This window comes from Phascolarctos cinereus, unplaced genomic scaffold (assembly GCF_003287225.1).
Source record: "Phascolarctos cinereus isolate Bilbo 61053 unplaced genomic scaffold, phaCin_HiC Scaffold_1;HRSCAF=81, whole genome shotgun sequence".
Classification (NCBI taxonomy): Eukaryota; Metazoa; Chordata; class Mammalia; order Diprotodontia; family Phascolarctidae; genus Phascolarctos; species Phascolarctos cinereus.
The window spans coordinates 189,555,695-189,582,403 of NW_027555514.1; the positions used below are offsets into that span (position 1 = coordinate 189,555,695).

Genomic DNA, 26,709 nt, shown 5'->3' on the forward strand with positions numbered 1-26,709 from the left:
TAATCTGAAAACTTCTACCACCTAGTGGGCACTCTCCAATTCCCCTTGCAAACAGAAATGGCTCACAATTCACAATACTCAAAGGATGAACAGAAAACATAAATAGGGTCTGTATCACAGCCAACAGAAAACAGGTGTATTTTATGTGTGGTGTCAGTCCTACACAGTATTGTTCCAGCAGGGGGTGCTCACACTTGCTCATCATAGCATTCTCTGCTATGACTCCTCTAGGCATCTGTGCAAAATGGCTCTGCCAGCACTTCATGTCTTCAGCTCCATCACTCTGCCTCCTGTGCGTCACCCTCCTGAGCTGCTAGCAGATATTGCCAGTTATGTTCTCTCCCTGCTTTCTATCATGGCTTTCCCCACTGTACTGCACAGCCTGTGTGACTTTCTGTTGCTTCCCCAGTAACTCCTAGAAGACCAAGCCAGATGTCCCTCGCGCCTCAGCTCAGCACGTTGCACCGCACATCACTCTACCTACAGCTTTCATCTCTCAACAGATAGCAGATTTCCCTTTTCTGGAAAACCAGCTATTTATTATGGCTCCATGGGGAAAGAACACTCTTGGCCATGGCACAGAATGTTAACATTTCAAAACAGCACCAGAATGGAGGGTTGCCATTTCTAAAACCTTCCCTTAGACTACATACCAGCAACCTTGACCTGCTCAAAAGTGTGCCCTGTGGTCAGGAACAACTCACCTCTCACATCTCCTTCTAGGTCTGTGCCATGAATATCATGCTGAATTTACCCCTTTCCACTTGCATCAGTCCTTCCCACAGATTTAGGGGCTCAGGAGAACACCCCTCTCTATCCCAAATTGTTTCTTGGTCCTCCACAATTAGCGGTGGGGTTGTTTAAACTACCTAATGCTGCTTCCAAAAATATGGAGGGAAGGTTGGGAAAAGTAGGCATTGTTGAGTCAAAGTCATGAGAGTCAAAAAAATTTCAGTCCTTCCAAATTACACTAGATAGATATTTATATACATGGACACAGATAATAATGATCACATGATACAAAACATACAATGGTTGTACATTAATAAGAGGCCTTACAAACACTACTTTTTGTGTGCCATCCTCCCTAGAATGTATTATGTGGTCCTGTACCTGTTATGTGGGTAGCATCTTTACTCATTATCTCACTGGCTGGTGAATCCAAGAATCTCTGCTGTGAATTGTCACCACTGCGGAATGCTCTGGTTATCTAACCTCTGGGGTGGAAGAATGAGTGTCATGTGCCTTCAGGTATCAAAAATCTTCAGTGCCTTCTAATTACACCAGATATACTTTATATATGTTGACAACGATTCGGTATAGTAGATGATTGATGGCCTAAGTTCTGTGTCTATGGACAACTGAAGGAGGTTGGGTGCTGACCACTATTCCCAGGTGGTTAGGCACAATAAATAGCCATAAGAGCAACAACAATAACCAAGAATTATGGAACACTTTAAGGTCTGAAAAGCTCTTTACGTATACTCTATTCATTTGCTTCTCAAAACAATCCTGAGAGGTAGATGCTATTGTTAGCCCCGTTTTACAAACAAGGAAATTGAGGCTGAAAGAAGTTGTGATTTGCCATGGATCAAACATCTAGTAATTGTCTGAGGCAGGATCTGAACTAGGTCTTCCTGACTCCAAATCCAGAACCCTATTCACTCTCCCACCTAGCTGCCTATCCCCCTGAGATCTCCAATGATCAGGCTGTAAAGAAGCCGCCGTCCGATTAGTGGTCTCCTCTGTCCAGTCAGTGGTCGCCCAGGGGCTGACACAGCTTTGACGGTCTTCCACAGTGTTCCAAACTCAAGTTTCTTCTTATTCAAGATCTCGGCTCAAATCATTTCCATACAAACCCTTCTTTGGGGGCAGCTGTCCTATAGCAAGTGAATAAGCTATTGTGGTAATGCACAGAAAAGGCTGCCAGAGAGGATGGCAGGGTCATTATAAGTACTACTTATTGTTTTTACACTTAAAAAGAAAAGCAAGCTACACATAATAGATGTGCAGTTTCATGAACAATCCTCTGTGTTCTACTATATATATGTAGAAATGCCCATTTTGCTTCTGTTTATTATATTCAGAATAAAAATGTATAAACAAGTTTTACTTACATATGCACATGCACACATGCTTATACACCATCCTGTAGCCCAAATTCTCCTCTTCCCATAGTTCCTCCATAGGTTACAAATATCATCTTCAAAGGGTCCTGGCCATTGTCTATTCTATAGAACACCTACTCAATTAACTGTAGCGGATAGCTGTCTACTGGTCCTTTATCTGAAATGTCCCAGAGGCACCAAGATTTTGTGGCAAGACTATCTGGTGGATAGAGGTCCTGGAAGCAATCTCAAGTACCATTACTTTTTGTTTCTCCATATTTTTTTAGGCTGGGGGAATATATCTAGACAGAAGACCTCTCTCAACTGATTTCTCAGGTGGGTAACACTCTAGTCACCATGTCCTCTATATGCTCAGCAGGCCATTCTCTCCCCAAACAGAAGTTTAGAATTGCTAGGGACTCCGATTAAGCTATTAGATTCATTGACTTTTGTTAAGTTTTGTACCCAATCTCTTTCACTGATCAATCTATTTTCTAACTAGTACCAAGTCATTTTGATGATTACTGCTTTATAGTATTAGACTGAGTTCTAGTAGTGCTAGGCCTCCTTCTTCCCCCCTCCCCCCCTCTTTTTTTTTTATCATTTCCCTTGTGATTCTTGATCTTTTATTCCTCCAGATGACTTTCCTTATTATTTTTTCTGCCTTTATTAAGTAATCCTTTGGTAGTTTGGTACAGCAATGAACACATAAATTAATTTAGGTAGTATTGCCTTTTTTATAATATTGATTCATTCTACCCAGGAGCAACTTTTATTTCTTCAATTATTTAGGTCTGTATTTCCTTAAACAATGTTTTACAGTTATAGTCATATAGTTCATGTGTGTGTCTTGATATCTCTGCAGTTTTTCAAAGATCACTGATAATTACTCAGAAATCACACGCTAATTTTTTCATTACCCTGGTAAATAGTTTATCTGGGTCTGGTAACTTGTTTAATTTGTCATGGGTTTCATACATCATAAATTTAATGCTGGATAGGACCTCAGAGATCATCAAATCTGACTCCCTCATTTTACAGATGAGGAAACTGAGGACTAGAGAAGTTAAATGACCAGAGTTATACAAATGAACAGTCTAGGGATTTGAACACAAGTGTTCCTAACCAACTAGTCAAACAATCATCCTCCTAGGCAGAGAAAAGAGCAAAATCAAAGTTGAATGGTTTTTCCTTCTCATCATTCATTATCATCTAGCCTAAAGTCCTATCCTCTTCTTAATTGTCCATTTTCCCACAAGAGAGCTTTTAAAGAAAAAAAGAAAAATAATCTGCCATTCATCAACATATATTGAGTAAATCCTATGGTGTCACTGCTCGCCTGTAAAATGGGAATATTAAGACCTGCATTTTCTACCTCTCAGAATTACTGTGAGGAAAGTTCTTTGAAAAACAGAGTACCAAAGCAGCTAGGTGGAGCAGTGGATAGAGCATAGGCCCTGGGGTCAGGAGGAACTGAGTTCAAATCTGACCTCAGACACTTATGAGCTGTGTGACCCTGGGCAAGTCACTTAAACCCCAATTGCCTTCAAAAAGAAAAACAAAGTACCATATAAGTGTGAGTTATTATTATTAATAAAATATACTATTAATAGGCTATTTGATATACTACTAATATACTATTAAACTACATACTAGACAGCTCGAGTACATTATGTATTTCAATGAAACCTTCCTACAATTATTTTATCTATAAATTTTTAAAATGAGTTAAAATTCCCTTCTGACTATTATTATAAACAAAAACTTGTCAGCATAAATCATTCTGCCTTACTTGATTACTGACTAACATTAGTTAAGGAAACTGAAGCAAACAGGTTAAGTGACCAAGCCCAGGGTCACACAGCTGGTAAATTTCTAAGACCAAATCTGAAGTCAGGTCTTCCTGACTCCAGGTCCAGAACTCTATCCACTGCACCACCTAGTTCTCAAGAGAGAGATCAGAGCTGGACATAGAGATCTGGGAGTCATCAACATAGAGATGATAATTAAACTTATTAGAGTTAATGAGGTAACCAAGAGTGTAGAGAGAGAAAAATAGGGAGCCTATGAGAAAAGCTTAGGTAACATCCACATTAAGGGAGCAGGATATGGATGATGGCATTTACATAGGAATGGTAAGACAAGTAGGAAGAGAATCATAAGAGGTAGAGAAAAGAGACTATCCCAGGAAAAGAGTCAGTAGTGTTGGGAGAGGGATAACAAGTGAGAAAAGATCTGCAGATTTGGCCAGTAAGAGATGGTTGATAAATTTGGAGAGTAGTTTCAGTCATGTGATGGGGTAAGAAGTGAGATTACAAAGGCCTGAAAAAAGAGGGCGAGAAGTGGAAGCAGAGATAACTTTTTCTAGGAGTCTGACTGAAAAAAGAAGGGGATACAGGGCAACAGCTTGAGGGGATAGTAGTTTGTAAGGATGGGGAGATGAATGAAGGTAGTCAGGAAAAAATCAGAAACCTCAGATTATTGAGGTTATCATATGCTGGAGAAGATGAGAGGAGATGGAATCAAAGGCCCACATGCAGGGGTTGGTGTTAGCAAGGAAAAGAATTACCCTGCTGCCAAATAGAAGAGGAAAATACAATAAGTGATGTAAATAAATATAATAAAAAATAAAATAAATTAAAAAGAGGAAAATAAAAACAACAGAAGAAAATAAAAAGTGGGGGGAGGGATGTGATGTCAAGGAGTTTGACAGGAACAGAAGGGGAGAAAAAAGAGCTAACATCAAATGATCTTCATTTTCTCAATAAAGTAAAAAGGGAGTTCCTCAGCTTAGGAGGAGGGGGAGTAGAAGTATGGGAGACTTGAAGAAAGAAGGCTTAGAAAAGCTTTTGTAGGGAGATAGGGAATCTTTTCTGCAGTTAGGGTTCAACTGAAGTTGTATAGGATGAAGCTTTGTTTCCTGTTCATTTATTCTTAGCATTTTAAAAAAATTAAAATATATTTTTACTTATTTCATTAAATACTTCCCAATTATATTTTAAAAATTTTTAACATTTTTAAAAATTTTGAGTTCCAAATTCTCTTCCTCTCTCCTGCCCTCGAAAAGGAAAACATAATGTCAATTATACACGTGAAGTCATGCAAAACATATGACCATATTAGTCATGCTGCAAAAAAAAAAAAACCCACACAGATACACAAACACAAGACAAATAAAGTGAAAAAAGTATGCTTCAATCTGCACTCAGAGTTTAATCAGTTCTCTATCTAGAGGTGGATAGCATTTTTCATCATAGGTCCTTTGGAATTGTCTTGCTTAGAGTAGCTAAGTTTCTCAAGCTGATCACTGATACAACACTGATACAATACACACTGTTACTGTGTACACTGTTCTCCTGGTTCTGCTCACTTCACTTTGCAGCGATTCACGTAAATCTTTCCAGGTTTTTCTGAAAGCATCCTGCTGGTCATTTCTCAAAGCACAATAACATTCTATCACAATCATGTACCACAGCTTGTTCAGCCATTCTCCAATTGATGGGTATCCACCTGATTTCCAATTCTTTGCTACCACAAAAGAGCTGTTTAGCATAAAGTTATAATGTGACTTCCTCCAAGTTTGTTCAGTAGCACATAAATAAGTGAGAGTGGAGAAGACAGACATTGGGAGTAATCTAGTACTAACGTCTGGCAAGGGATATATAGCAATAGGACAAGGAGGCAAGGGATATGAGAAGAGACGACAGTTTAGAGTTGAACTGAGAAAGGAAGGGAAGTCAGAGCAGGAGGGAATGGCCTGAAAAAATGCTGAAAGATAAGAATGTTCTTCCTAACTTCTGCCTCTGAGAATCCCTAGCTTCCTCCAAGGCTCAGCTCAAAACACCTCCCACTTGAGGTGTTTCCTGATCTCAACTGCCAGTACTCCCTCCTCCCAAAATGATTTTGTGTCTATTTTGCATTCATTTATGTTTCCCCCAGCAGAAAGCAAACTCCTTGAGGAGAGGAACTATTTACATTGTTGTCTTTATGTCCTCAATGCCTATCAAAATACTGGGGAATATGTAACAAACGTTTCTTACACTGAATTGAATGAAGGCTGTAATGATAGAAAAGGAAGTACAGGATAGGAGGAGAGAGGAAACTATAACATATAAAGTGTACAAATTGTGACAGTACATCTTTAACGAAAAAAAGACAGGAAACTTAGGGTTATGCCATGTTAAATTTGCTTATCTAACCAAAAATTTTCCAGTATTGCACAACTGCTCAAGTAACAATTTATCATAATGTTTTTTGCTGACCATATTTCATTTTTGTGCTTCATTTTGACTACTTAAAAACTAACGGAAGAGTTCTATTACTCATTCCAAAATTCCCCAGCTGGGCTATTCTACTCATATATCTTAAATCTTTATTTATGTACATGCCCTTCCTATTTCCTCCTGATGTGTTTTTTCAGCATATATGAAGATTATTTGCCTCTGGAAACAAACATCGTTCCTACCACTTGGAATCAATTAAACTTTTAACCTGATGAAACTCATGAGTAGTTTGAGCAGCAAAGTTGCATTTTTGACTCACTAGATGGTCCATTTTGTCTGCAAAGATCCAATTTTTAAATCTTGCTTCACTATATGGGCAGCCTAGGTGTATAGGAAGTAGAACTGAAGAGCCCAGGGCATGAGGATTATGTGTGTGAAGGGGAAGAGAGAAAAGAGAATTCAAGTCCATAGTCTCAACAGGTTGGCTGAATCAGGAGGTGGTATGGTTGGCCTGTCCAATGACTATGTGCCCCCATGACCACATGGCCTGTGACCATGCTTATAAGCCAAAGCAAGCAGGAAGTAGCTACCATAACAGGACAAAATATTTGGGAAGCAGTTTTCAGACAGCCATTTCATCAGTATTCACAGAAGAAAGCGTGCTGATCCCATGGAAATCTCCTTGGCTTACAATCTCTGCTCTACCCTCTGGCTTTTCCATCTTCATCTCAGCCCTCTGGATTGGATTGTTGGAATATTAAATATGGTTTCTGGCTAGTCTGTGGATCATACTAATATGCACTATGATTTAAACCTCACCTTTTTTTTTCTTTTTGCAGAAGGAACATTTTCCCTACACACCATGGTAATTGCACTAATCCCTAAGCACAGATTGACTTTTCTGCCCAAGATAGAACAATATCTTCTAATGAGAATCAAACTTCTTCCCCAGGACTCAGCTCAGACAATGGTGTGACTGCTTCTGCCAGTAGACTTAAAGCTCTTCAAGGGCACGTAATGTTTCATTTTCATCTTTGTATCCCCAGTGTACCTTTGTATATCCAGTACAGTACACCTAGCAGGTTCTTAAATGCTTATGAACTCATTGATTATTACCCTACTAGCCCCCCAGCAGGGGGCTCCAGAGACCTAGTGACGACTGGAATAAATCTTGAGAAATACACTTCAAGGGGGACTTGCAACTATGTAAGAAGTAAAAACTCTTGGCTCTACCCAATGTCCTGTTTACTGAGGCCATTGTAAGTCATTGACTCTCCCCTTTCTTTCAGGAGGTAAAATAATTAATTTCTACAGTTCCTGGCCTAATAAATGTTGTCCATGGACTTCCAATCCCAGAGATCCCCTCTGCCAAAATGGTCTTCATTGTGTCCTACTTAGAAGAGTTAGCTGCCCACTGGTTATCATGGGGGAAAGTTTCCTAATGAATGAAGGGTTTCCCTTACGAAGTGATAATCCCTCTCCCTGCTAACATCAGACATTGGCAACCAACAGATTCTCCACAGGGACAAGGTTACTTGTAGAATATGCCACTTATTCCTGAACCCTAAATCAAAATTCTGGCCCAGAACATCCCTGTTCTGATGGACGAGTTTTTAGAAAGATGGGCTGTGTTCATCTGCAATAAAAGAATAAGGTTGTGTGGCCCTGGCTACCAAACTATGAGCGCTCACTTAGCAGTATATGGGTATCAAATTCCATCCTTGGTTACAGCAAAAGTTGTAGCAGACACTCCTGTGGTCTCCCAGCCCACCTACTGAGGGACTATTGGAAGAGAATGAAGCAAAAGAGGAGGAGTAATTCAAAGATCAGAAAACAAAAAAATACGAAGTTGGCTGTAGGGTGAGGACAGAGAACAATTCCAGACACGAAGGCAGATGAACAGGCCTGTTCAATAGAAAGTTTGGCACAGAAGTTCATCATGAAATTTAGCCAGATGAGGCACTAAGTGAAGATACTGCTTCCAGCAGATAAGGAAAGCAAGAATTTTCTAATGAATTGCACAGTGTGTGGTTTGTCTTTCTCTGCCACAGCCAAGTAATTACTCAAAGTGCAGGCTGGTCTCCCTCTAAAAAAGAGAGGACATGAAAGGGCAGATATCTCAGTTCTCTTGCTGCCCCCCTCCATCCTCCACATAAACACTGAAGTCCTTTTCCTAAAGTGAAGATCTTACTGTCACCCTGCCACAATAAACTCTAGTGGCTCCCTGTGATCTCATGGATCGAATGGAGCCCTTTATATTAGCCCTCAAATACCTTTCCAGCCTTATGATTCATTATGCCCCCCCATACATTCTACAGTAGAGCTAAACAGGGTTCTGCTGTTCCTCTCTATTCTTCCATCTCTGTTTCAACAATTTGCCTCATCTACCAATCAATTAACCTGCTAATTGTTCCACTTTTCTTTTTTTATTTATCTTGCCAACTACCTTCTCCTCTTTCTTGAGTCTTCCTCCTCAGGTTCTCCCCTCTAATCTTCCTTGATCATCCTTGATTCTTTTTATACCTTTCTTGCCCTGGCTCCTGCTTCTTTTTCAATCTGGAAGTAGAATCTGGATCAGTATCTGGGCCTGGAGACTGTTCTTCAAATTTTTTTTTCAAAATTTTGCCAAATTTCTCCCAAATTTCTGATCCATATTTGTATGCCAAATCACTCCAAGACACCTACATGAATGGTTTCCTTCTCATTATTTGTCTCAAGTCCTTTTTTCTCCTGCTCTTCCCACAATGTCCCATATAAACTGGAAAAAGATTATAAAACATCACTCTAAAAACCAGTATTAGGAAAAAGAGAACCTTTGAAGACATATATGGAATTAAGGGAGGACCTGTGAGTGGATGGATTTTTACAGCCAGCTATACCTCTGCCATAAGATAGCACAGCTACAATGTTGAAAGTGTATGAGATACACACATGAGGGATATTTTTTTAAGGGAAGCAAGAGAAAGGAGTCAATGCTAGATTCAGCATCCCAAGAAGAAAGTAGAGCTCAATGGAAATAGCTGGCAAAGGGCAAAATATCAAAGGAGAGGAGCCAGTCAGAAAAAAGTGGCAAAGTAGGAAACAGGAAGATGATTTTTTTAGGAGGAAGAATAGTTGTTGACTTTATAGAGTGGAGACCTATAGAGAGTGGAAGGTCTACAAAAAAATTAAAGACTTTTAGTAAGTCAGGAATAATGAAGGCAAGACTCAACTCAAGGGGGTAAAAAACAACGGGATCAATGAAGGTTGAATCAGTTGAAGGTGGGAGTTTGAGGATACGCACTGAGGAAATGAGGCTTGTCAGAGTGTAAGTCAGTTTGGTTAATTTTATCAAGAGTCTGAAAGGAATGCATCACATAAGAAGTGAAAATATGAAGTAAATTTTCATTTTGCAGAGATATTACATATCTTATATACTAACTATTAACATACACTCACTACTATATCTGAATATGCAGTACTTGAAAAGTTTTTGAGATACAAAGTTGTCACTACTTGAAAAGCTTTTAAAATGTCTGCCTTGTTTTCCTACTGGTATGTGACTAAAGAGCTAAATTACTTGAATTTGTACTGTCTGGAAGAATTAAACCAAGTAAAGTATACAATAGGATGTGTATGTTATTATGAGCTGGTGAAATCCAGTTTTGTTGGTTTGGCCCCAGCCCCCAGGATGCATGGTTTGACCAAATGTCTCTTCTGTCCCAGACATTTTTATGCTGTGGCACAGTTAGTGTTAAATTTCCCAGCTCCTTGCCCCTCATTCCTCATTCTTTATTAGATAATCTGGAGAAAACCCTCATTTAAATGGTCCAGGGTACCCACAGCCTGGTCTCACTGGGGACAGGGCTGTCTCCTATTAGTGCCGCGTCATCTTAGCGTAAACATTCTACGTATGTTTGATCTGAGTAGCTTTGAGCCTTTGGAATTCAAATCCTGCTGCATGTCTGAACCAACAGCTGACCTATGAGACTAGATACAAGTGGGGTTGGTCTCACATCTATACTGTTTCTCACTGGCATTTGTTCTAATATAACTGGCATCCTTATACGGTAATGTCACTATCAAGAGCAACTCTCTCCCCATTTGAACCAGAGTTATACCAAGACAAATGTTAATCACCATTAAGTCCAGTAGTTCTTTTGCTATTCCAAAAGCTTTAGTATAAATTTAAACTTTAATAACTTAAACTATTGGGCTTTTGGAATACTCTGTGAGTGTAATGGAAGGTAATCAGGCAAGCCCCCTTGATTTGTGGGACCTTGGGACAGTATAAAAGGAGAGACAACTCAGATATATTGATAAAGGGAAAGATTCAGGACCAAACAGGAGATAAAGAACATTACAAAATTTAAAATGAATAATTTTGATTATATTAAATTTAAAAGGTTTTGCACAAACAAAACCAATGCAACCAAGATTAGAAGGAAAGTAGAAAGCTGGGAGAAAAATTTTTTTACAGCAAGTTTCTCTGATAAAGGTCTCATTTCTAAAATATAGAGAACTGAGTAAAATTTGTAAGAGTATAAGTCATTTCCCAATTGATAAATGGTCAAAAGATATCAGCAGGCAGTTCTCACATGAAAAAATCAAAGGCATCTATAGTCACATGAAAAAAATGCTCTAAATCACTATTGATTAGAGAAATGCAAATCAAAACAACTCTTAGGTATCACCTCATACCTATCAGACTGGATAATATGACAGAAAAGGAAAATGATTAATGTTGGAGGGGATGTCAGAAAATTGAGGCATTAATGCACTGTTGATGGAATTCTGAACTGATCCAATCATTCTGGAGAGCAATTTGGAACTATACCCAAAGAATAATCAAACTGTGCATATCCTTTTATCCAGCAATACCACTACTAGATCTGTATCCCCAAGAGATCAATAATAATAAAAAAAAATTTTTAAGGAAAAGGACCTATTGGTACAAAAATATTTACAGCAGCTTTTTCATGGCAGCAAAGAATTGGAAATGGAGAGGATGTCCATCAATAGAATACTACCATGCCATGAGAAATGATGAGCAGTATTTCAGAAAAACCTGGAAAGATTTATATAAACTGATGCAAAGTGAAGTGAACAGAACCAGGAGAACATTGTACACAGCAACAGCAATATTGTTCAACGAACAGTTGTTTGGTGAGTAACAGCTATTCTCAGCAATAAAATGATCCAAAATAATCCTAAAGGACTCATGATGAAAAATGCTATCTGCCTACAGAGAAAGAAATGATGGAGTCTGAATGCAGTCCAAAGCATACTATTTTTCACTTTTTTTTTTGTTTAGAGTTTTCTTCCACAAAATGACTAACATGGAAATGTTTTACATCATGGTACGTATATAACCCATATCAGATTGCTTACCATCTTAGGGAGGGAAAGAATTTGAAACTCTACATTTTAAAAAATGAATGTTAAAAATTGTTTTTACATGTAATTGGGGAAAAAATAAAATATTTTTTAAAAGATGTCTAAGCACTAATGGGAAAAACAGTGAAAATAAGTAACTGTTTTTGACATCAAAACAGTTGAATTTGCATAGTAATTAGTATCTTATAAATCTAGGTAATAAAACATGAATAAATGAGAGAAAGAGAGAGAGTAAGAGAAAGAGAGAGAGAGAGAGAGAGAGAGAGAGAGAGAGAGAGAGAGAGAGAGAGAGAGAGAGAGAGAGAGAGAGAGAGAGAGAGAGAGAGAGTGCTTCTATTCTCACTTTCCATTGCCTCTTCCCCTCTCCTGAATGTGTAGCTTGGAGCTCCTTCTCTTTAGGATTTCCTATAAGGGGGAAGGAAGGGGCACCCTCCTTAACCCTGGCATTCATTAAGGGTCAGCCAGTCAGCAAGTGTTTATTAAACACTTACTAAGTGCCAGGCAAAAAGATGGCCTATACCCTCAAGGAGTTCACAAAGCACAAGGCCACTAAAGCAAGAGTTTCTCCAAGAGATCCCTGAGCTGGGCTTGATATCAAGCCTCTGGCTGCCTCTACTGCCTTGTGCTTCTCTGCCTGAGCACAGTTTCCCAAACAATCCAGAGAGACAGGTTTTGAGGGAAGTGGCTACTTCGGAGGGTCCCTCAGCTGATGCTGATGCAGGCTACACTACTGGAGATGTCGCCTAGAGCTCGTATAGTGCCTCTTGGAAGAGATCATTGACAAGGGAATGCACAAGACTCCTGGCCTGACCAGCCAGAAGGCATGAACAGAACATGAACAGAAGACAAGACAGTTCTGAATACAGACCCAAGGAGGTGAAGTGTCTATTTAACAATTCCACTAAATCTTAATGTTTCATGTCTTAATATTTTAAGTATCTACCTGAAAGGAGAGTATAATAGTAATCTTAATTTGCCTTTTTAATGTTTAAATTTGTCCATGTGCTCTTATGAATCTTTTATTTGTTAAACATTTCTTTTGTATGGATGAAATAAATAGCTGTCCTGATCTGATCTATGTTTTACATTGAGTGTTTCCCTATTCCATTTTGGGGAGCCCCTGGAAATGAGCCAAAGTAAAGTTTTAAGTGATTCTCCATAAGGCTCTGGGATAGGGTTGTAAAGAGCTAGAGAGAAGAAGAAAAAGAAACTGACTCCTCTTTTTAAGGGCCAGGCTCCATCACAACTGAATTCAGTCTATGCGTGTGAGTCCAGGGCTAAGCAGCCCCATTAGAGTGAGAGCAAAAAGCACACCAACCAGCTTCCCAGAGAAGTAGTGGGTTTATAGAGTTACATCAGGATGCAACAAAAAGTTAAGTCACAGGGATACTCTGAAAAGTTTTACAGGGACACAAGTTAGAGGTTTTTAAAATGTGGCACACTGTTCTTCCAAAACACATATTCTTCAGATGGGATGAGGTGCTAGAACAAATATATACAGTTAGTTGGTGATGGTGAAAAAACAATGTGTTCATGTTTCTAGAATAAAGTATTTTGAAGCTATGCTGAAATTTTCTTTAATCACTGACTCTGTCACAGTGAAGAAGAAGAAGTCAGCAGACCTCATCTTGGCATACCCTCACCTTCACCTGCTTGACTGCCCTATTGGCAGATGTTTGGAAACTGCTTACGAGAAAAAGCCAGTGAACAGGCCCTGTAGCAGCCCTTTTTTGGGCAGACTCAAAAGAACAGAGCTAGTTCAGGGAAAAACCCCTGGAAACAAGTTCTAAGGGGCTGGTGGCTACAGGGTCACCCACTGACTATAAGCAGAGTAGGGTGGAACTGGGGAAGCAGAGAAGCTGGCAAGGGCAATTCCAGGGCTGACAGGTTATAGGGGAAATGGGCCTGTTATTCATAACTGCTAAGACGTCTGTGCCCACAACCTAATAGGACAAAATCCCACAGCAGTTAAACAAAGAAGGAGGGGGGCAGGGTGTGAGCTCACACTCAGCCAATAATCACAAATGTAAATTCACAACAAGCAGGTAATAAATCAGGCTGATCCTCTTCTAGGATTTCGGCCTTTCTGGCAAAACAGAGCTACTGTAGAGAAAGTATGAGGTCAGAATTGGGAAGGCACACAATAAGTCTCACAGCCAGGCAGATTTAACAGAGCCCAATTCTACCTGCGCAGGCTACAGATGAGGCACCAGGTAGGTTTCTCACCAACTGTACTTTACCATACAAGGGCATAACAAAGAGAAAAAAGATAAATTACACATATTAATGAGCCAACTTGAAACTTTAAAATCTAAAAGGAAGAGGCAAAGTGCTTATTTAATACACACATATGCACACACACACACACAAACTGCCAGGCTTGTGTTCAATAATACACTGCTACACTGTATTTAAAGTGTACTAGATTTTACTTTGTGTTGCCAGTTCCTGTCTTGTATGTGTTTCAGATTTTAAAGTATTTCAAGAAAGTAGAGAATTAATGGCCAATAATTTAACAATAACCAAAAAAACAATCCTATACCTTTGTTCACATGTGGAAGTTTACCTACTGAAGGTATAAAAGTTCATCAAATTAAGCAAGAGTATAGCGGTTGCTGGGCATAGTGGTGCCCACATGTAGTCCCTGCTCCTGGGGAGGCTGAGACTGGTGGACTTCTCGAGCTCGGGAGTTTTGAGCTGTAGAAGGCATTTCCAAACCAAGTCTGACATCTATATGATGAGCCCCCCAGGAGCAGGAGTGGGAGAGGAAAAGGAAGTTAGGGAAGGGAGAAGAGTACACCAAGAGGGGCAAACCAGCTCAATTTGGGAATAGAACAGATCAAAACTTCAATGCCAATCAGTAATGGTTCCTGAATGGTTGCTATACTTTTAGCCCGGGCAAGATGGGGAGGCTCAGTTTCAAAAATATGTGTGTGTACACACATGTGTCTCTATACACATATGTGTAAATTAAAATTAATAAACTACATTATATATCTGTATATGCACATGTGTGTTTATGTGTACACATGTACACATATAGGTCATGAATCATAATCCTAGCCCAGTTATTCTCTATCAGATATAATCAGGGTCAACTAAATTTTGACTACCACAAAACATTCTATAATGTCCAGTTTATTACAGTCATAATCCTTTTCATGTATATCAATAAACATTTATTAAGCATCAACTGTGTGCCAAGCACTGTGCTAAGGGTATGTTTATTATTTAGGACTTTTCTTACTACAGTGGCCATCCTGCCTTTGTGAATGAACTGGCATTGCTTGCTATAAAATGTATCAAAGCCACCCATGAAATCATTGAGCAAAGCCACTGCATTGTCATCAAAGAGTACGCCTGAAGACCATGTCTCACTATTATCCCCACTCTTTCTCTTTTATCTGCAGTCTCTCCCTACCTGACTCCTTCCCTGCTTCCTATAAACGTGCCTTTGTTTCTACCATTCTTAAAACAAAACAAAAACTAATAAACTAAAAAACCACTCAGATAATCCCACCATCTTTCCTATCACTCTACATTTTTCTTTCCTTTCATGGCTAAACTCCTGGAGAAACACATCTACACCCAGGACCTCCACTTTCTCTTCTCATTTTTCTGCTAAACCCTCTAGAATCTGATTTTCAACCTCATCATTCAACTGGAAACTACCTTCTCCAAAGCTGCCAATAACCTCTCTCCACTACAATCCATTTTCTATTCGGTTACCAAGGTGATTTTTTTCTAAAGCATAGATCTGACCATATCACCTTGATGCTCAGTAATCTTCCAGTAGCTATTATAACCTTTGGGATAAAATATAAATTCCTCGGTTTGCCATTTAAAGCTCTTCGTAACTTGGGCACTTTCTACCTTTCCTAGTCTTCCTTGGTAGTTGAATTTTCTTCTTTCTGGATGTAGCATGTTTTCTTTAATTTGGAAGCTCTGAAATTCAACTAGGACATTCCTAGGTATTTTTGATTTGGGGTTTCTTTAAGGAGGTAAACGGTAAATTCTTTTTATTTTCATTTTGCTTCATGGTTCTAATAGATCTAGGCAGTTTTCTTTTATGACTTTTTGAAATATGGTATCCAGATTTTTTTAAAATTTAGTCATAGTTTTCAGGGAGTTCAGTTTATTTCCTCTCAATCTGTTTTCCAAGTCAATTTTTTAAAATTTTATTTTTTAAAATTCTGAACTTAACAAACACCAAATAAGTGTTTTGATCTGCAAAGTAGAAAATAAAAAATAGGATTGTAAATGAAACTGAGGATATTATGCACAATGTGCCTTTAATTTTAATTACATAATAAATTCAATAAGTTCCTTGAAAAGCTGTCCTGTGGTTTCAGAAAAACCTGGGAAGACTTATATGAACTGATGCAAAGTGAAGTGAGCAGAACCAGGAGAACATTGTACACAATAACAGCAACACTGTAACAATGATCAAATGTGAAAGACTTAGCTACTCTGATCAATAAAATAACCCAAAACAATCCCAAAGGAGCCATGATGAAAAATGTTCTCCTCCTCCAGAGAAAGAACTGATGAACTCTGAGTACAGATTGAAATACACTTTTAAAAAATACTTTATGTTTCTTATTGTTTTGTTGTTTGGGGTTTTTTTTTTGGCAACATGGTTAATATGGAAATATATTTTGCATGACTTCACATGTATAATTAATACCATATTGCTTGCCTTATCAATAGGTGGGACTGGGGCAACAGACAGAGAATTTGGAAATCAAATTTTTAAAAAAAAAATGCTAAAAATAAACAAATAAACAAATGGGGGAAGGGAGGAAAGCTGTACTGCTTGTTTGTATTTCCTCTGGCTTTCCTTCTGTTCTCTCCTGTGAATTTTTAAAAAATGTTTTAATGATCCTCTTTTCCTTTCTTTTTTGTTTTGGGAGGGGAGAAGGTAACCTCATTGCTCTTTTCCACTCCCTCTCAATTCCCCCATTAAAAAAAGAAAAAAACCTTATAACAAATATTCATTTTCAAGCAAAATCCATACCTCTAATCTCTCACCTATATATCAGGAAATAGCATGCTTCCTTATTGGCACTCTGAAATCATGGTTATTCATTGCATTGATTAAAGTTGTCCAAAGTTGTTTGCCTCTACAATGTTGTTGTTACTTACTGAATTGTTCTCCCAGTGCTGCCTCTTCAAACACTCACATACATCATTTCATATACTGAAATATTTTTTTAATCTTTTGTAATTTTTTACAATGCAAAAATAGAACATTCCATTATATTCAAGTACCACAATTTGTCACCCATTCCATAATTGCCCTTTTAGTTTATGGGCAGCTAGGTGGAGCAGTGGATGGACACTGGGATTGGAATCAAGAAAACTCCTGAGTTCAAATCTGGCTTCAGACACTAGCTGTGTGACTCTGACAAGTCACTTAACCCTGTTTGCCTCAGTTTCTTAATTTGTAAAATAAGCTGGGGAAGGAAATGATAACCACTTCAGTATCTCTGCCAAGAAAACCCCAAGTAGGGTCACGAAGAGTCAGACACAACTGAAATGACTCCACAGCAACACTTAGTTACCAGTTCTCTACCACCATAAAAAGAGCTGCTATATTACTGAACACAAGGGTACTTTTTCTTTTTCTCCAATCTTTTTGAGAGTACAGACCTAGCAGTTATATAACTGGATCAATGCACCATTTAGTAAACATTCTGAACATAGTTCAAAACTGCTTTGCAAAACGGTTGGAATAATTCACAGCTTCACCTCCAGTGCATTAACATACCTATTCTCCCCAGAACCCCTCCAACATTTGTCATTTCCTCTTTTTGTCCTCTTTTCCATTTGGCAGGCATACGGTAAAACTTCAAAGTTACTTTAATTTACATTTTGCATATTACTAGTGACTTGGAGCCTTTTTTCACATGGTTGTTGATAGCTTGGATTTCTTCCTTTGAGAATTGTGTTCATATCCTTTGCTCATGTATCTATTTGGAAATGGCTCCAGGTTAGTTGTTTTTAACAATACTTTATATTCTTTTAATTTTTCAGCCTTTTGACTTTCTTCTAATATTTCTTGTTATATTCTGGAGTCCTAGAGCTTTTTCGCTTTCTATTTTTCAGGGAGTCTACTGTTGGGTAAGGTTTTCCACCTTCTATTTAAAGGTATTTATTCTTTTTTTGATTTTTTTCCTCCCAAGTTCTAACTTCCCTTATATTTAATTTTTTAACTAGTTCTAGCCACTTACAGTCTTTGTGACCAAGCCATTTTCCACCCTCTAAAGTGCTGTAAATTTGCCCTCTTCTTGGTTTATTTCTTGGGTTTCTCTTCCCCCATATTATTTCTTCCCTGTGTTTGCTATTTTCACCTGTTTGCTCAGATTTTCAGCCTCATTTCTTGGATTGAGATTTTGTGCTTGGGCCAGTTTCTTCTTGCACTGTTTGATGGGTCAGGAAGGTCTGCTTGATGCTGCCCCCTTCTTTCCCTTTGGTAATCTGGATGCCACTACCAATTCCTACCCTTTGCCTCAATCCCTGAATTTTGCCTGAGTCTTTTGATGGTCCACTGTGTATTCTGGCCTCAGGTTCTATCTCCTCCTTCCACAATCCCAAATTAGGAGTTGCTCCTATGTAGTGCTATGTCCTGGTCCCAGTAGGATTTTAGAGATCATACTTGTCTCAGCTCCCCCAGGCACTGAGTTGGCCCCCTTTCCTGCTGTGGCAACTTGTGCCCTAAGAAATACATACCTGTACTCTGCTCCCTGAGTAGTGCTATGGGGACTGCTCTGACAAACAAGAGCCAGGATATGGTCTTAGATGTCTGATAACTACAGCTTGTACTGGCTTATGACACTCCCTCAGCCCAAACCATCCAGGTCAATCACCAGAAGGTGATTCAGAAAGTGAACCAGTCTAATTCTTCCTTACAACATGACTAATGCAAAAATATGTTCAATAGGAATGTATATATAAAGCCTGTATCAGATTCTGTACGTCTTGGGGACAGAGGGGGAGAAGGAGGGGAAGAAAATGTTTTAACTCAAAAGCTTATGGAAGTGATTGCTGATAAATCAAAATAAATTATTAAAAAATTAAAAAAAAAAAAGAAGGTGAACCAGAAGGGTTCAGGCTTGTTTGATGGAGCTCATGCTAGCTTCCCTGGTAGAGATCTCCATTTTGTGGCCCATTTCCCTGATCTCCTACTCGTTCCTGAGCAACCTTTGTCTACCAGCTTCTGATAGCTTCTATCTTTTTATGAAGTTATATACTGAATAAGGAAGTTTACTTGTGTTTCTCCTTAGGCTTATCAGGGCTTCCTGGGGCCCTTTTCAGATAGTTGCTGGGGCTTATGGAGGAGAGCTGGGCTTCTTTATGATCTACTTTATTGCCATCTTAACCATAAATCTCATAAGTAGTCTTCAAATTATTCCTTCTTCCTAAATCAATCTTTCATATACATTACTCCCGATCATCACCTTTTTTTGTTTTGTTTTGCTTTTTGGTGAGGCAATTGAGGTTAAGTGACTTGCCCAGGGTCACACAGCTAGTAAGTGTTGAGTGTCTCATCACCTTTTTTTAATCTTTACATTGAAATTATCAAGTAATCATCCTTAGCAATCCATCTTGGTAAATCAGATGCAATTATTTTCATGGTTGTCTTATTGCAAATACTTGTCATTAGTACATGATGACTCAATATCCCATGAAAAAATGTTTCTTGTTTCCTTTGGGTATATGATAAAACCCACTCCGCAGATTTCCTTTTTTTTTGCCTCTCCTGGCAGCCATATGTCCATTTAGAAGAAATTTTATTCTTTCTTTTGGTTTTGTTTATAACATGAATTTCAAGATTGATATGATTCACTTCCTCCAGCACTACATATGTCTACTTGATGGTCACTGGACAAGGATCTAATACCAACAAAGTTTAAATATGGTCCACAAATTGTGTGTTTCTTAAAACCTTCTGCCTTCTCTCTCCCTTACCTACTCTACCACCCTTACTGTAAAAGTAGAAGGGGATAGGAATGGACACACAGAATTCAGGGCCATTTTTGGTTTGGTTTTTTTTTTTTGCTTTTTGGTGAGGCAATCGGGGTTAAGGGGCTTGCCCAGAGTCATACAGCTAGTGTCAAGTGTCTGAGGCCAGGGCCATCTTTTATTTGTCTTTGTTTCACAAACTTCCACAGGAAAAAAATCATCACTAGGTAAGTGGCCAGCCTACTACCCTAGTGATATATCTATATAGAGTTAGCTAGGTTGGTCCTCAGAAAACTGTGCTATGCACTTTTATAAAAATTATCTCATTTGATCCTCACAACAACCCTGTAAGGTGAACGCTATTCTTATCCCCATTTTATGGCTGGGGAAATTGAGACAGAGGTTAAGTGATTTGCCCAGGGTCATCATACAGCTAATAAATGTCTGAGGCTGCATGTGAACTCCGGTCTTCTTGATTTCAGGTCCAGCACTATCCACTGAGCCACCTAGCTGCCTCTAAAGTTAAGATCAAATTTATTATTTGTACACCAATAGCACTGGCATCAATTAATTTATTGCTTTATGACATAGTAATGGTCTGTAACTACAACTCTGGCCAGTCATTTCACAGCCATGGAATAACTTAAAGCTTCCCTTGCTATGGTTCAGGAGTATCACCTTCATGGATGAAGGATGTCATGCCATTAAGGAGTATTTTGTTTCAGGAAACTGTCTCCCTTCCTAAAGAAAACATGAAATCATACTTACAGGAAATTTTGTTTGTAAATGATCTGTAAATATTTCCTGCTGCAAGATACATGGAAATTTCAATATATTCGGAATTTGAAATAGATAGCCAGAACCTAATCATTCAGATTAAACCACATAATCATAAAATCTGTTACATTACTATAACAATACTTCATATATACAAAGTTAGACACTATATAATATCTGGAAGTGTCTTCTGAATATAAAAAGTAAACTCTTAGGTGGGTTTTTTTTTAAAGCAAAAAATCCATTATAGTGAGAGGGGGTGAGAACAAAATTTGACTAAACTGAGACTGCTATCATTTTACAGACATAAAAACAGGGTACTTCCTCATAATCTAATTTTCTAAAAATGACTAGGTATAATACTCAGTTAACTAAAGCACTCATTCTTCAGCCATTCTCCATACATATTAATTGACTCTACATATGTACTTTTGACTACTGTCATGAACAATATAGGGTTATGTATATGGCTAATAGGATAGAAGGAACCTTTATAAATGTGGGTGGAACTAATATGGATGAGAACAGTTATGTGAACCAATCTCCAAGATATTCAAAAGAATAAGACTAATTTCTTCAGTCTCCAAACATCCCATGCTAATGCCTACCTTCAGAATTTTACTCATTTCCATATCTTGGCTGGAATGTCCTCTCTCCTTCCACCCCTTTCCTCCCCACTCCTTAAGGGCCTCACTTAATTGCCACATCTTTTTCAGGCTAATGATATCTAATGCCTACAGCACCTTGAACCACACAAATTAGCCAGTCAGTCAGTAAACACTTATTAAGTGCCTACCATGTGCCAGGCACTGTGCTAATAAGCACTGGGGATATAAACAGAGGCAAAGGACAGTGCCTGCCCCTCAAGGAGCTCACAATCTAATGGGGAAGTCAATATCCAGGTAACCATATAAACAAACTACAAACAGGATAAATCTTTTTTTTAATCTTTACAAAATCTTTTTTATTTGCTTCATATGTTAATTTTGTCTCCCCAAATCAACTATTAACTTCCCAAGGGGAGAGATTTTTGTCTTACTCTTCCTTTCTCCTCCACAATGTCTAGTGCTGGGCAAGTGTTCAATAAACACTTGCTAGATGACTGGCCATATCAGAGCACCCATGAAAATTAATTGTAACTGTCAGCTGACTATGAAAGGAATAAAAATAAAAATTCACAAATTTGAAAATACTAATATGGAAGCATGAAACTAACTTCATCACAAAAAAAGCTTATCTAATACTTTTAGTTTTTATCTGCAGCAGTAATAATTATAATCACATTTCCTTTAGATCTGAATGCAGGTACTATAACTTTATGTGCTTTTATTTGTCCACATATTGAACTTCTATTAATACATATTCTCTTTGGTAATTCATTTCCTCCCCCTTTTCAACACATTGTAGCATTAAGTTACTTCCTTGAACCTCTTTAACCAAATTGCCAGGAAACATCTGGAAAAACGGAGTGAGCTCATGTTTGATCAAAGCTATTCCTTCTGCTCTGTTCATTTTGGAAGTGACTAATTTCAACACTTGGTTTTGGAATGAGAAGAAACAGGTACATGCTTTTATATGTGCATTTCAGGAGTTTGCTCATACATAAGAAAACAGGAAAAATAAATCACCATGGGGAAAAAAAACCTCCTAAAACAATGTAAGCCTTCTTAGCCCTCCCAGAGCTATTTCAGAAATGACTTCCAATCCTGGTTTTGCAACAACCTAGGGCAACCTGACTTATTTCAAGGAGTGTTACAAAACTCTCAAAACAAAACTAATTTTAGACTCAGTTAAATTTCAATAATGCATATTAAAAGGACAAGTGCAGAGCTGTCCTGGCAGCTTTTCTAGCCAACTTACTGTGTTAGCTCAGAGCTTGGGTACTTTGGGGATGATGAAATCTCTAGGCACTTGTAAGCTGGCCACATATGACTCAGCACTGAAGGATTTGCTTCAGAGAGAAAAAGGCAAGTAGGTTAGAAGGGTGAAGAGGAGCCCCAAGTGCAAGCAATCATAGTAAGTAGGGAGCTTGAGTGGTTTCCCTCAGAGGCAGAGGCTTTAGTAGCTGGAGACATATTTCCTCCCCATTGTCCCATTTCTAGAAGCAGGTTCACATAACCAACCTCTTCCCCTCCCCCGCCAATTTGGGTGTAGGTTAGGATGTCTACTAGAAAAATTACCTGAAAGGAGGAGAGAAAGCCTCCACCTATATCTAAGCTACCCACCTCCAACTCCAGCCATAATTACAAGTAGAGGCTTGCCTCAGGAAAAACACATTATTTTTTAGAAGTTCTTATATTTTCTGTACTTGGGAGTTTAAATTCTACTTTATTTCCTTCTTGATTTTTTTAAAGCAGAATTTTCCTTTATTAGTGGTACAAGATCAGAAATAAGTATACTTTGAAATTTTTATTTTTTTCTTTTCTTAAATTTTCTCTTTTTTAAAAAACTGTTTTATGTCATTACCCCTTTAATTCTTTTGAGTTTGGAGCTGAATTTAATTCACTGGTTTTGATATTATTTAGATATTTATTTCCTATTGAATTTTATAATTCTGACATATAGATTTGTTCTTTTGAAATACACTTTCATTTCCTTTTTATCCTATTTTGTTTTCTTTTTCTCTCTCACTGAAGTTTCCAGTTTGAAGTTTTTTTAATAGTTTCCAATTTTGTATTTCATTTGTTTTATTTCTGCTTTTTTTTCCTTCTGCCTCTCTTTATGTTCTTTGTGTCTCATTTCACCTGTTCTAATACATCCCTTTGTTACATTTGCAGATGAAGGTTGGTTATTTGATGGTGCTAACTGGAACGCTCTTACTCTTCTACCTGGGGATGTGCAAATGGAATGCTGTTGTTCCTAATTTGCATATGCTCTACGGTTACTTGATAAACATCAATTGTTTAGAATATGGTTTTAAAGTCTCACTTCAGTAAAAGACTATAGCTAGTTCAATTACATATTATGATCAGTCAAATACTCTCATTATCAATCAATGTTATGAAAAGGTGAATGTTGCATGTGAAATAAACTGTTGTTTACTAGGTAATGATGTAGGCAAGGAATTACTAATCTTTGGAGTTGGCCATAAATATGAACCTACAGATATTACAAAAATATCAAAGGACACAACAACTGAATTTGTGAGACTGATCCATAAACATTTTACAATACCTTGTCCTCCTCAAGGGAGATGTCTTCTGGTAAACCAGGCCAGGGAATGAGCTCATTCTCTTGGTGGGATGCAGGAACTCTCTGGTGCAGGAACTCCCACCTGACACTAGTTAGTTCCAACTAAGCAAGAGACCCAAAATCTCCAACCCCTCCAACTCATGAAGGTGCTTCCAAGATTGGACACATACATCTCAGAATCACTGTCCAATACCCTATGATCAGGCAAAGAAAAGCAAAACAAAAGAGGCAGCCAGAGGCCCAATGCCCTAACTACCACATGGAAATACTAACTGTTTAACCAAGGTTGGGAAAGGCTAAGCCTCCTTCCCTACCCTGCCAGGGAAGGGCCTAGACTAATCCTGACTTAACAGATCATCACATGGGAAGAGAAGAGGTTGACAGTAGGGTTATTATCCTTTTTAAAGGCCCACTAAGTCAGTGGCTCTTCCTGTTTAGCAGCCAATAAGAAAATGGCTTCATTATACCCATGGTGCCTTAGTCTTTCAGAACTGAATCACACATGGCTGACCTGAAGCAGCCAGGAGCCTCATCATTTCCAAAGAGGCCAAGCCCTGAGTTAGCACACACAGATGGCCAGAAAACAGGCAGGATGGCGATGCTCATGCCCTGTAACAAATGTAATACTGTCCAAGAGGTATCCATGCCACAGGACTGAATAATAAAGTGAATATTTATTAGGTACATCCAGCAATAAACTCTTTAAATACCTTGTGACACTGGGTAAGACATTTCTCAGATTTTATACTAGACTTTCCTTATACTTCCTTCATATATTTAGTATGCCCTATTTTATATTTTAGCTATGTGTAGCTGTATTACAGCTCACCAACTATTAAGCTCCATGAAGGCATTTTGGTATATATAATAATAATAATAATAATAATAATAATAATAATAATAATAATAATAATAATAATAATAAATATTAGCCAGCATTTGTAAAGCACTTTAGAAATATTATGTCATTTTATCCTCACAACAATTCTAGAAGGTGGATGCTATCATTACTCTCATTTTACAGATGAAGAAACTGAAGCAGACAGGTTAAATGGCTTGCTTAGGGTCACACAGATAGTAAGTGTATGAAGCTGGATTTGAATTCAGGTTTTCCTGACTCTAGGTCCAGTCATCTAGATCCCTCTTCATGATGCTTAACACACAGTAGGCACTTAATAAAGGGTTGACTTAAAGTAACAACCTTATAGGACAAATTTTGGAGCAAAACAAAGGAAGGCTAGCCTATTTTCATACCAAGAAAAGGATTTATAAGTATATTAGATACCTACATATTTTACATTTAATATTTTAGAAGAAAACAAAAAGCTAGCATTAAAATTTTCTCCCTGAACATTTAGTCAAAACATGCAGAACTCATCAGGCTTCCTGCAGTACAGTGAGGAAACACTTTACCTAGACCAGGACTCTTCAAGCTAAGTACCTAAATGTGGCTCTTTGCAGAAAAAAAATCAATCAACCCACAAACATTAAGAGTCTATTATAAGCAAGGCACTGTGCTATTCTCTAGGGATAAAAGCAAAAAAAAAAAAAAGACAGTTCCTGCCTTCAGGAAGCTCCTAAGGGGATAACAACATGTTCTTACGTCAATAAATAGAAGATATAGAGTAGCATCGTATACCAATCTCCCTTTTTTGGAAGAAAAAAACACTCCCTTGTACTTAAGGGAGAGTATGTTCCAGAAATCTGGGGAGGATACTGTACATCAGTCCATGCTATTCTTCCTTAGTAAATATCACTTTGTAAAAGTTAATGATGTTAATTGGTTTGTTGATACTGGGGAGATATGACTACACTATTTTGGGGTGCAAGGAATACATTTCAATGCTAGCTCTATGTTTTCTTCTAAAATATGAAATATGTATACATCAAATATACTTATAATATACATCTCCCTGAACACTTAGTCAAAACATACAGAACACATCAGGTTTCCTAGAATACAGTTAAATACTTACCTAAACCAGATCTCTTCAAGCTCTCTAAGTATCTAAATATGGCTCTTTGTAGGAAAGATAAATAAACTTACAAAAGAAACCAATTATGTTGAACTACAGTCATCAAAATAGTTTTTAAAAAGTTCCTGGACCATAGGTTAAAAACTTATCTAGATTATTTTAGGGATTAAGTGAATGCTTGATGGTTGACTGACCACACTCAATGTCAGTCTTATTAACCGAGGAGGATATCATGAACGGTCCCCAGAGGGGCAAATATTGTTGGGTGTTTTAATGTATGACTTAGATTAAATTTCATGTAAGAATACACACATACTTCACTTTACACAACTGAGGAAACTCCTAAAAAGATAAGGTAGGGGGAAAAGGTAAATCAAGGATAAACCTAATTTTATAATATCTCATTGGTTAAAATGTTTAAAACCATGAAGATATTTTATGTTGATTTTTAATTGATCTTCAATTAGCAGTAAATTTTACCTCTGACCTGTATCAGTGATAACTCCTACAAATCCACACACCAACAGAGTGCTTATAATGAACAAAAAGCTATGCTAGCTGTGGTAGAAAAAATAAGAGAAGGAAAAAGGGAAGTATCTGCTTTAAAGGAACTTCCCTCCTAGTTGTGCATAGACAAAATAGCTATTATGATAGCTAGACCAGTAGTTTTCAAAGTGTCATTTGCATACCCATGGGAGGGGGGTCCATGAGACTCTTTCAAATGATCCTGAAAATCAAAATAATTTTCCTAGTAATTATTGTTCAGTTGTTTCAGTCGTGTCTGACTCTTCAAGGCCCCATTTGGGGTTTTCTTAGCAAGGAAACTGAAGTGGTTTGTCATATCCTTCCCTAGCTCTTTTACAAATGAGGAAATGAGGAAAGTGAGGCAAACAGGGTGAAGTGACTTGGCCAGGGTCACAAATCTAGTAAGTGTCTGAGACCACATTTGAACTCAGGTCTTCCTAACTCTAGGCCTAGCGCTTTATCCACAGTGCCACCTAGCTGCCCTTTCCTAATAATACTAAGATGTTATTTGCTTATTACAATGCTCCTTTCTTTTACAACTTCATATCTACATGAGGCCAGATTTTC

At 38.0% G+C, this 26,709-nt stretch overlaps 1 protein-coding gene across 2 annotated transcripts in view; it reads right to left on the reverse strand.

Moving 5' to 3' along the window:
* BORCS5 (BLOC-1 related complex subunit 5) overlaps positions 1-26,709 on the reverse strand; it is a 94,072-nt gene that overhangs the window by 8,006 nt on the left and 59,357 nt on the right. The gene's annotated exons all lie outside the window — the stretch shown is intronic.